This window comes from Heterodontus francisci, unplaced genomic scaffold, assembly GCF_036365525.1.
Source record: "Heterodontus francisci isolate sHetFra1 unplaced genomic scaffold, sHetFra1.hap1 HAP1_SCAFFOLD_88, whole genome shotgun sequence".
Classification (NCBI taxonomy): Eukaryota; Metazoa; Chordata; class Chondrichthyes; order Heterodontiformes; family Heterodontidae; genus Heterodontus; species Heterodontus francisci.
The window spans coordinates 1,691,742-1,701,820 of record NW_027142063.1 but is presented as its reverse complement, the minus strand read 5'-3'; the positions used below and the strand labels follow the sequence as shown (position 1 = coordinate 1,701,820).

The 10,079-nt window shown below is 46.1% G+C and overlaps 1 non-coding gene across 1 annotated transcript; it reads right to left on the bottom strand.

Moving 5' to 3' along the window:
* Nucleotides 1-258: 258 nt before the first annotated feature.
* trnar-ucu (transfer RNA arginine (anticodon UCU)) lies at nt 259-349 on the bottom strand. The gene is given in 2 exon segments: nt 259-294; nt 313-349. It is a non-coding gene; the product is annotated as a tRNA-Arg (tRNA).
* Nucleotides 350-10,079: the final 9,730 nt, after the last annotated feature.

The following is a 10,079-nucleotide window of genomic DNA, read 5'->3' as shown; positions in this document are numbered from 1 at the left end:
TGCTTGCCTGTGATGTCACAGCTTACCAGATCCTCACCAAACAGCTCCTTCCACTGCACCGAAGAAAGAACGAAATCCTGCATCCTCACCCCAGCGGCTCTCTGTTTCCCTGCTCTCACTCTCCATTATGACGTCACTCCTCGATTTTTTTTTTTCCCCTGCTCTGCTCCTCTCTCTCGCTCTGTCTCCGAGTCTGTGCTTTTGGCGCATTTCTTCATTTGTTGTTCCGTTGTGCTCCTCTGTTTCTGGTCCAAAATCTGACTCTGGTGGGACTTGAACCCACAACCTTTGAATATCGTCTTAATTATTATTTAGAAGTCCAACACGCTATCCATTGCGCCACAGAGCCTCACACATTTTTATTAACATCACTAAGGCCTTTGATCTTGTCAGCAGAGACGGCCTCTTCAAACTGCAATGGAACATAGGCTGCCCTCCTGACCTCTTGGGCATCATCTCTTCTTTCCACGAGAACATGCACAGTTCCATCAGTTACAATGGAGCAACATCAGACGCTTTCAAGATCAGCAGTGGGGTAAAGCAGGGCTGCGCTCTGGCGCCAACTCTCTTAGGAACAGAGGAACATAGGAGTAAGCCATTCAGCCCGTCGAGCCTGCTCTGTCATTCAATTCGATCATGGCTGATCACCTACCTCAAAGCCCCTTTCCCATGCTATCCCCATATCCCTTGATGTCATGAGTATCAAGATTTCTATCAATTTCTGTCTTGAACATGCTCAATGATTGAGCTGCCACAGCCCTCTGGGGCACAGTATTCCAATGATTCACCACCGTCTGAGTGAAGAAATTCCACCCATCTCAGTTTTAAATGGCCTACTCCTTATTCTGAGACGATGTCCTTTGGTTTTAGACTCACCAACCAGGGCAAACATCCTGTCTACATCCACACTGTCACGCCCTGTAAGAATTTTGTCAGTTTCAATCAGATCACCTCTCATTCTTCGAAACTTTAAGGAATACAGGCCCAGTTTCCTCATAAGACAATCCCACCATCCCAGGGATTAGTCTGGTGACATAAAAACAAGAAATGCTGGAACCACTCAGCAGGTCTGGCAGCATCTGTGAAAAGAGAAGCAGAGTTAACGTTTCAGGTCAGTGACCCATCTTCGGAACTGACATATATTAGAAAAGTCACAGGTTATAAGCAAGTGGGCTGGGGGTGGGGCAAGAGATAACAAAGGAGAAGGTGTAGATTGGACAAGGCCACATAGCTGACCAAAAGTTCATGCAGCAAAGGCAAACAATATGTTAATGGTGTGTTGAAAGACAAAGCATTAGTACAGATTAGGTGTTAATGGACTGAATATTGAACAGCAGGAAGTACAAACCTGAAAAAAAAACAGTAGGTAAGCAAACTGAACAAACTGAGATGAAATGAAATAAATGCAAAAAAAAGATTAGTCTGTTGACCCTCTGTTTCACCCCCTCTATGGCAAGTGTATCCTTCATAAGATGAGGAGACTAAACTGTACACAATACTCCAGTGCGGATTCACCAAGGCTCTAGACAATTGCAGCAAGACATATTTACTCCTGTACTCATGACCCCTCGTGTGGGTACAACATACCATTTGCCTTCCTAATTGATTGCTGCACCTTCACAAGAGCTTTTAGTGTCTCAGGAACAAGGACACCCAGGTCCCTTTGGACATCGACACTTCCCAACCTCTCACCATTTAAGAAATACTCTGTCTTTTTGTTTATTCTACCAAAGTGAATAACTTCACACTTATTCACATTATATTCCATGTTCTTGCCCATTCACTTAGCCTCTCCAGGTCCCCTGGAAGCCTCTCTGCATCCTCCTCACAACTCACACTTCACCGAGCTTTGTGTCATCTGCAAACTTGGAAATATTACATTTAATCCCCACATCCAAATCATTTATATAGGTTGTTAACAGCTGTGGCTCCAACACTGATCCTTGCAGTACCCCAATAGTAACAGCCTGCCATCCTGAGAAGGACCCGTTATTCCTGCCCTCTGTTTTCGGTCTGTTAACCAATTCTCAATCCATATCAGTATATTATCCCCAAGCCTATGTGCTCTAATTTTGTTTACTCACCTCCTGTGTGGGACCTTACCAAAGGAAAATACAAATACCACACATCCACTAGTTCTCCTTTATCTGTTCTATAGGTAACATCCTCAAAAATCTCAACAGGTTTTTCAAACCTGTTTTCCTTTTCATAAATCTATGTTGACTCTGCCCAATCATGTCATCATTTTCGAACTGTCTAGTTATCACATCCTTTATAATTGGCATATTCTTCTCCATGCTGCTATTGTACACTTTCAATTACTCAGATATAGGTGTTCATCTGCACATCAGAGCTGACGACAAGCTGTTCAACTTGGCAAGACTGTGCGCCAAGACCAAAGTGGGTAAATTCCTAGTCTGTGAGTTGCTATTTGCTGATGATGCTGTGCTGACATCCCATAATTAAGTTCAGTCACAGCAGCTTGTAGATCGGTTCTCCCTGGCCTGCAAAGAGTTTGGACTGACAATCAGCATCAGGAAGATGAAAGTTACGGGCCAGGACGTAGAGACTCCACTTTCCATCAACATCGACAACCTCACTTTGGAGGTTGTCAACAGCTTCACATACCTTCAATCAACAATCACCAGCAATCTGTTCCTTGATGCTGAAATCAGCACCAGGATTGTCAATGCTGCAGCTGTCATGTCAAAGTTGAGAAGACAAGTGTGAACCGACAGCAAACTGACCGAAAATACAAAGCTCCACGTGTTCTCAGCACCCTCCTTTATAGTAGAGAAGCATCAACAACTTATACAAGCCAAAAAAAGCGGCTGAACAGCTTCCACCTCCACTGCCTCAGATGGATACTGGGCATCTCCTGGCAGGACAGAGTGCCGAATGCGGAAGTACACCAGCGTGCAGGGATCCGCAGCATGTTTGCCCTCTTGAGTCAGCGGTGACTCTGTTGACTGGGCCAAATGGATGACGGTCACATTGCCAAAAACATGCTCTATGGTGAGCTTGCTATCAGCATGAGATCAACAGGTCAGGGAAAAAAATCAAGTCCTTTGGAGAGGTTTGAGTTAATTCAGGAGAGTGGGCATGGATTTATCAATGGGAGTTCATGCTTGACGAATCTAACTGCATTTGTTGATAAACTATCTGAGAATACTGATGAAGGGAATGCAGTGGATGTTGTTTATATGGATATTACGAAAGCATTTTTTAAAGTACCACATAAAAGGTTGGTTAACAAAATTGGGGTTCATGGATTGGGAGGGTCAGTGTCCATTTGGATAGTAAATTGTTTTAAAGACTGAAAACAGCGAGTCATATTAAATGGTTCTTGGTCAGACCGGAGGATAGTCGACAGTGGTGTTCCCCAAGGGTCAGTGCCAGAACCACTACTTTTTTGCTAAAGGTAAGTGACTTGGATCTTGGAATACAGAGTAGAATCTCAAAATAAGCCGCTGACACCAAACTTGGAGGAGTGGCAAACAGTGAGGATGATATGAACTGCCTGCAACAGGACAGTGATCGGCTAGCAGAATGGGCAGACAGGTGGCAGATGGAATTTAATAGTGACAAGTGTGAGGTGATGTATTTTGGCATAAGGAATAGGGAGAGGCAATATATACTTAATGGCACAGTTATAAAGAGTGTGCTGGAATAGAGGGACTTGGGGTTCATGTGCACCGATCTTTGAAGGTGGCAAGACATATTGCGAGAGTGGTTAGCAAAGCATATGGGATCTTGGGCTTTATAAATAGAGGCATTGAGTACAAAAGCAGGGAAGTTATGCTGAACCATTATAAAACTCTGGTTAGGCCCCAATTGGAGTGTTGCTTCCAGTTCTGCTCAGCAGACTTTAGAAAGAATGTGAGGGTCCTTGAGAGGATGCAGAGCCGATTTACCAGAATGGATCCAGGGATGGGGGATTTTAGTTACAAGGTTAGGTTGGAAAAGCTAGGATTATTCTGCCTATATCAAAGGAGATTGAGTGGAGAATTGATAGAGGTGTATAACACCTCCAGAGAACAGGCCATCCTGGACTGGGTATTGTGTAATGAGAAAGGATTAGTTAACAATCTTGTTGTGTGGGGTCCCTTGGGGAAGTGCGCCCATAATATGATAAAATTCTTCATTAAGATGGAGAGTGAGAGAGTTGATTCCGAGAGTAGGGTCCTGATTCTAAACAAAGGAAACTATGAAGGTATGAGGCGGGAGATGGCTATGATAGATTGGGGAACGTTACTTAAATGGTTGACAGTGGATAGGCAATGGCTAGCATTTAAAGAGCGCATGGATGAATTACAACAATTGTTCATTCCTGTCTGTGCAAAAGTAAAACAGGAAGGGTGGCTCAACTGTGGCTTACAAAAGAAATTAAGGAAAGTATTAGATCCAAGGAGGAGAAATATAAAATGGCCAGAACAAGCAGCAAACCTGAAGATTGTGAGCAGTTTGGAATTTAGCAGAGGAGGACAAAAGGATTGATTAAGAAGGGGGAAATAGAGTATGAGAGTAAGCTAGCAGAGAACATAAAAACTGACTGTAAAAGCTTCTCTAGATATGTGTCGAGAAAAAGATTAGTGAAGACAAATGTGGGTCCCTTACAGTCAGAAACGGGGGAATTTATAATGGGGAACAAAGAAATGGCTGACCAATTAAATACATACTTTGGTTCTGTCTTCACAAAGGACGATACAAATTACCTCCCAGAAATGTTGGGGAACATAGGGTCTAATGAGAAGGAGGAACTGTAAGAAATCTGTATTCGTAGGGAATGTTTGGGAAATTGATGGGATTGAAGGCCGATAAATCCCCAAGGCCTGATAATCTGATCCCAGAGTACTTAAGGAGGTGGCCCTTGAAATAGCAGATGCATTTCTGGTCTTTTTTCAAAATTCTATCGACTCTGGAACAGTTCCAATGGATTGGACGGTAGTTAGAACATAGAACATAGAACATAGAAAAATACAGCACAGAACAGGCCCTTCGGCCCACGATGTTGTGCCGATCCTTTGTCCTCTGTCAAGGACAATTTAATCTATACCCCATCATTCTCCTTTATCCATATACCTATCTAAAAGCCGTTTGAAAGTTCCTAAAGTTTCTGACTCAACAACTTCCCCAGGCAAGGCATTCCATGCCCCGACCACTCTCTGGGTAAAGAACCTTCCCCTGACATCCCCCTTATATCTCCCACCCTTCACTTTAAATTTATGACCCCTTGTAACGCTTTGCTCCACCCGGGGAAAAAGTTTCTGACTGTCTACCCTATCTATTCCCCTGATCATCTTATAAACCTCTATCATGTCACCCCTCATCCTTCTCCGTTCTAATGAGAAGAGGCCTAGAATGTTCAGCCTTTCCTCGTAAGACTTATTCTCCATTCCAGGCAACATCCTGGTAAATCTCCTCTGCACCCTCTCCAAGGCTTCCACATCCTTCCTAAAATGAGGCGACCAGAACTGCACACAGTACTCCAAATGAGGCCTTACCAAGGTCCTGTACAGCTGCATCATCACCTCACGGCTCTTAAATTCAATCCCTCTGCTAATGAACGCTAACACCCCATATGCCTTCTTCACAGCCCTATCCACTTGAGTTGCAACTTTCAACGATCTATGCACATAGACCCCAAGGTCTCTCTGCTCCTCCACATGCCCAAGAACCCTACCGTTAACCCAGTATTTTGCATTCGTGTTTGTCCTTCCAAAATGGACGACCTCACACTTTTCAGGGTTAAACTCCATCTGCCACTTTTCAGCCCAGCACTGCAACCTATCCAAGTCCCTTTGCAGACGACAATAGCCCTCCTCGGTATCCACAACTCCACCAACCTTTGTATCATCTGCAAATTTACTGACCCACCCTTCGACTTCCTCATCCAAGTCGTTAATAAAAATCACAAACAGGAGAGGACCCAGAACTGATCCCTGTGGCACGCCACTGGTAACTGGGCTCCAGGCTGAGTATTTACCATCTAAGACCACTCTCTGCCTTCTATCAGTTAGCCAATTCTTAATCCAACTGGCCACATTCCCCACTATCCCATGCCTCCTGACTTTCTCCATAAGTCTACCATGGGGGACCTTATCAAATGCCTTACTAAAATCCATGTACACCACATCCACTGGTTTACCCTCATCCACTTGCTTGGTCACCTGCTCAAAGAATTCAATCAGGCTTGTGAGGCAAGACCTACCCCTCACAAAACCGTGCTGACTGTCCCGAATCAAGCAGTGTCTTTCCAGATGCTCAGAAATCCTATCCCTCAGCACCTTTTCCATCAACTTGCCTACCACCGAAGTAAGACTAACTGGCCTGTAATTCCCAGGGTTGTTCCTATTCCCTTTCTTGAACAGGGGCACAACATTTGCCACCCTCCAATCACCTGGTACCACCCCCGTCAACAGAGAAGATGAAAAGATCATTGCCAGCGGCTCTGCAATTTCATCCCTTGCTTCCCATAACATCCTTGGATATACCCCGTCAGGCCCGGGAGACTTGTCTATCTTCAAGTTATTCAAAAACCCCAACACATCTTCCCTCCTAACGAGCACTTCCTCGAGCTTACCAGTCTGTTTCACACCGTCCTCTTCAGTAATACACCCCTTCTCATTCGTAAATACCGAAGAGAAGTACTCATTCAAAACCTCACTTATCTCTTCCGGCTCAACACACAGTCTCCCGCTATTGTCCTTGACCGGACCTACGGTCCCCCTAGTCATCCTCATATTTCTGACATACGCGTAAAAGGCCTTGGGGTTTTCTTTTATCCTACCCGCCAAGCATTTTTCATGCCCTCTCTTAGCTCTCCTAATCCCTTTCTTCAGATCCTTCCTGGCCATCTTGTATCCCTCCAGAGCTATGCCTGTGCCCTTTTTCCTCAACCTTATATACGCATCCTTCTTCTTCCTAACAAGACTCTCAACCTCTCTTGTCAACCACGGTTCCCTCACATGACCATCCCTTCCCTGTCTGACAGGGACATGCTTATCAATGGCCCCTACTATCTGCTCCTTGAAAAAGTTCCACATTTCGACCGTGCCCTTCCCTGCCAGCATATGCTCCCAACTTATGCTCCTCAGTTCCTGCCTGACAGCATCATATCTACCCTTCCCCCAATTGTAAACCTTGCCCTGTTGCACATACCTATCCCTCTCCATTACCACAGTGAATGCTACAGAATTGTGATCACTATCTCCAAAGTGCTCGCCCACCAACAGCTCTATCACTTGCCCTGGTTCATTACCTAGTACCAAATCCAATATTGCCTCCCCTCTGGTCGGGCAGTCTACATACTGAGTCAGAAAAGCTTCCTGGACATACTGCACAAACACTACCCCATCCAAACTATTCGATTTAAAGAGTTGCCAATCAATATTTGGGAAGTTGAAATCCCCCATAATTACTACCCTGTGACTTCTACTCCTTTCCAAAATCTGTTTCCCAATCTGCTCTTCCACCTCCCTGCTGCTATTGGGGGGCCGATAGAAAACTCCCATCAAGGTGACTGCTCCTTTCCTGTTCCTGACCTCAACCCACAGTGCCTCAGTCGGCAGATCCTCCTCGAAAATTCTTTCAGCAGTTGTTACACTATTTCTAACTAACAATGCCACCCCCCCACCTCTTTTACCACCATTCCTAATCTTATGAAAACATCTATAACCAGGTACCTCCAAGAACCATTCCTCCCCCTCACCTATCCACGTTTCAGTGATGGCCACAACATCGTAGTCCCAAGTGCCCATCCACGCCTTCAATTCACTCACCTTATTCCTGATGCTTCTTGCGTTGAAGTATACGCACTTTAACCCTTCTCCGTGCCCATCTGTCCTCTGCGACAGTGCTACCTTCCCCAATACCTCACTACACTCTTTGTCTTTCTGAGTGGACCCACTGGTCCCTGGACTACAAGTCCGGTTCCCATCCCCCTCCCAAACTAGTTTAAACCCTCCCGAACAGTACTAGCAAACCTCCCTCCCAGGATATTGGTGCCCCTCTGGTTCAGATGCAGCCCGTCCTGTTTGAACAGGTCCCATCTTCCCCAGAATGCAGTCCAATTATCCAAGAACTGGAAGCCCTCTCTTCTACACCATTCCTGCAGCCACGTGTTCAGCTGTGCTCTCTCCCTATTCCTAGCCTCACTATCACGTGGCGCCGGCAACAAACCAGAGATAACAACTCTGTCCGTCCGAGCTTTCAGCTTCCAGCCTAACTCCCTAAACTCACTTCTAACATCTGTGCCACCCTTCCTTCCTACGTCGTTGGTGCCAATGTGCACCACGACCTCTGGCTGCTCCCCTCCCCTTTAAGGATCCTGAAGACGCGATCACAAACATCACGGACCCTGGCACCAGGTAGGCAACAAACCATCCGTGCGTCTCGCTTGCGCCCACAGAACCGCCTGTCGGTACTCCTCACCATCGAGTCCCCGATGACTAGTGCTCTCCCATTCTCCCTCCTTCCCTTCTGAGCCACAGTGCAGGACCCCGCGCCAGAGGCCCGTTCACTGCAGCCTGCCCCCGATAGGCCGTCCCCCCCAACAGTATCTAAAACTGTATACTTGTTGCTGAGGGGAACGACCACAGGAGATCCCTGCACTGACCTCTTCCCACCTCTAACTGTTACCCAGCTGCCTTTGTTTTGTGGAGTAACGACATCCCTGTAGCTTCTATCTATCACCCCCTCAGCTTCCCGAATGATCCTCAGTTCATCCAGCTCCAGCTCCAGTTCCCTAACACGGTCTGATAGGAGCTGGAGACGGATGCACTTCCAGCAGGTGAAGTCGGCAGGGTCACCGGAGGTTCCCCTCACCTCGAACATACTGCAGGAGGAGCACTGCACTCCCCTGGCTGCCATTTCTTTTACTCAATTACCCCTTAATTAAGTACAAATATAAATATTAACAAAAACAGTGAAATAGCTTACCTGTTCAGTCCTTTTTGGCTAGAGGAGGAGGGTAAAAAGGGTCTTATTATTAGGTTAGAGGAGGAGGATGGCTGGGAGACACTACATGTGTAGTTTCTCGGGTTAACTCAGCTCCGCACCTTTAAAGAAAATACCTACCCAGGAGTCCTTGCTGCCGTCCAGCTTCCGGTTCCTCCCGCGCCAAAAGTAACTTGAACACAAGGAAAACAGTAAGTACAACTTTTAAAACAACTTTTAAAAGACAGCTCCTGTTGCCTTCACTTACCCACCGAAGAGTCGCTACCTTCTCCTGCTTCTCCGCCGGGAAATGAGGCCGAGTCCACGGAGCTCCGCACCTTTAAAGAAAATACCTACCCAGGAGTCCTTGCTGCCGTCCAGCTTCCGGTTCCTCCCGCGCCAAAAGTAACTTGAACACAAGGAAAACAGTAAGTACAACTTTTAAAACAACTTTTAAAAGACAGCTCCTGTTGCCTTCACTTACCCACCGAAGAGTCGCTACCTTCTCCTGCTTCTCCGCCGGGAAATGAGGCCGAGTCCACGGAGCTCCGCACCTTTAAAGAAAATACCTACCCAGGAGTCCTTGCTGCCGTCCAGCTTCCTGTTCCTCCCGCGCCAAAAGTAACTTGAACACAAGGAAAACAGTAAGTACAACTTTTAAAACAACTTTTAAAAGACAGCTCCTGTTGCCTTCACATACCCACCGAAGAGTCGCTACCTTCTCCTGCTTCTCCGCCGGGAAATGAGGCCGAGTCCACGGAGCTCCGCACCTTTAAAGAAAATACCTACCCAGGAGTCCTTGCTGCCGTCCAGCTTCCGGTTCCTCCCGCGCCAAAAGTAACTTGAACACAAGGAAAACAGTAAGTACAACTTTTAAAACAACTTTTAAAAGACAGCTCCTGTTGCCTTCACTTACCCACCGAAGAGTCGCTACCTTCTCCTGCTTCTCCGCCGGGAAATGAGTTAATGTAACTCCACTATTTAAAAAAAGAGGCAGAAAGAAAACAGCGAAATATATACCGGTTTGCCTGACATCAGTCGTGGGGAAAATGCTGGAGTCCATTATAAAAGATGTAATAGCAGAGTGCAATAATAACTCGTCTCCACTCCTAGTATTTCTAAATCCCACACATTCACTATAA